This window comes from Volvox carteri (assembly GCF_000143455.1).
Source record: "Volvox carteri f. nagariensis unplaced genomic scaffold VOLCAscaffold_7, whole genome shotgun sequence".
NCBI classification, from domain to species: domain Eukaryota; kingdom Viridiplantae; phylum Chlorophyta; class Chlorophyceae; order Chlamydomonadales; family Volvocaceae; genus Volvox; species Volvox carteri.
In genome coordinates this window covers 282,910-284,525 of record NW_003307550.1, presented here as the reverse complement: position 1 = coordinate 284,525, position 1,616 = coordinate 282,910, and positions in this window count along the sequence as shown.

Sequence of the window (1,616 nt, the reverse complement as noted above, 5' to 3'; positions counted from 1 at the left end):
TTGCCTCTAGTTCGGCTCGTGCCACAGGTAACTTCGCTCGTCGCTACTTTGCCATTCACCTTCGCCTCCACCCAGCCTCTGCTTCTCCACAGAAGCGGCGACCTCCTTCGCCGTTGTTACGCCTCGTCTATGCGACTCCTCATCATCCGGCTGGGTCTTCTGCCTACCCGGTGCGCGCCCCCTCCCTCTGCGCATCCGTTTCTCCGGCCCTCTCTTACGGTTGCCTACCTTACTGCAGGACTCGCCCCTTGCCTGTCCTGTGCCGGGTAGGCTTTCCTTGCCTCCCCCGGCCCTACTTGGGGCGCCCCTCTCTGGCTCGTCAACTACCTTACTTCCGTCCGTCCCTGCCCCTCGGGGGCCCAACCCCTCCGCCCTTTCTGTGGGCCCGATGCCCGCTCTGGACTTGTCTCACGCCCCCGGCCTCTCTGATGCTGCCCCCCCGGTAGGCTTGCTCCTGCGCCTGGGTCCTGTCTCTTCTTTCCGTCGCGCTTACCTCTCCTACCTTCTTCTGCCCTCCAGGCACTGCCGGAGCCTACTCTGCCCCAAATCTTGGCCGCGCGCGTCCGCTCCACTTCCATACCCTCTGCCGTACTGGACCCACCTTCCAGCCGTCAGCTTTATACCGTCGCCCTCGCGAGGGCCGCCACCGTCTGCGACAGCTCATTGGCCCGCGAAACCATTGCCCGCCAGGAGGCTGCTGGCCGTGACCTCTCTGCCTGGCTGGCCTCCCTGCCCCATGGCCGTACCCTGCTAACCTGCACTGATGACGACCTACTCGTCTACCTGGAGGCGCACTGGCTCCCCAACCGCCGTGTGGACGACCCGAGCCCCAACACCGTCAACAATCATCTGGGTCTACTCTCCGGGCTGTTTAACCGCTTGGGCCGTGGCAGCACTTACGACCGTGAAACCGGCATAGGCAACCCCTGCTGCTCCAGCGCCTTGTCCTCCTACAAGACTGGCTATAGTCGTCTCGCCGCCGACCGTGGCTATGAGGAGCAAGCCGCCGTACCACTCAGCCCTAGCGACTTCACCACCCTCATGGACCACCTCTGGTCCGGATTCCAGGCTTCCACCACCTCCCTGACCCGGCTGCTGCTACTACGCGACCTGTTGTGCTGCCAATTCATGTGGCACACCAGCTACCGCGGCCACGACACCGGCAAACTGCGGCTACGTGACTTCCGTGACCCGCGTGGTGGGGGTCCCTTCCGTGGGTTTCCCCTACCTCTGCCGGACCCGTTTGGTGCCTACCCCTCACTTTCCTTACGGATCGAACAACTCGGGACCAAAACATCCAAGGGGCGTCGAGCCCCCCCCTTGGAACTGCGTCCCGACCCTTCTCCGCGACATTGCTTCATCCGCACCCTCGCCCTCTATTGGCAGCTGTGCCATGCCCCCGACGCCCCCCCAGGGTCTGCAATCTCCGACTACCTCTTCCGTCCCACTGACCGGGGTCACCAACGCTTCGTGGAGCGTCCATTTTCCAGCAGCGCGTTAGCCATGCGAGTGGGCAAACACCTGGAGGAGGCTGGTGTCTACGTCGGGCAAACTCCTCATGGGTTTCGTCGTGGTACTATCCAGGCCATGCAGGCCGCTGGCGCATCCCGCGCGGA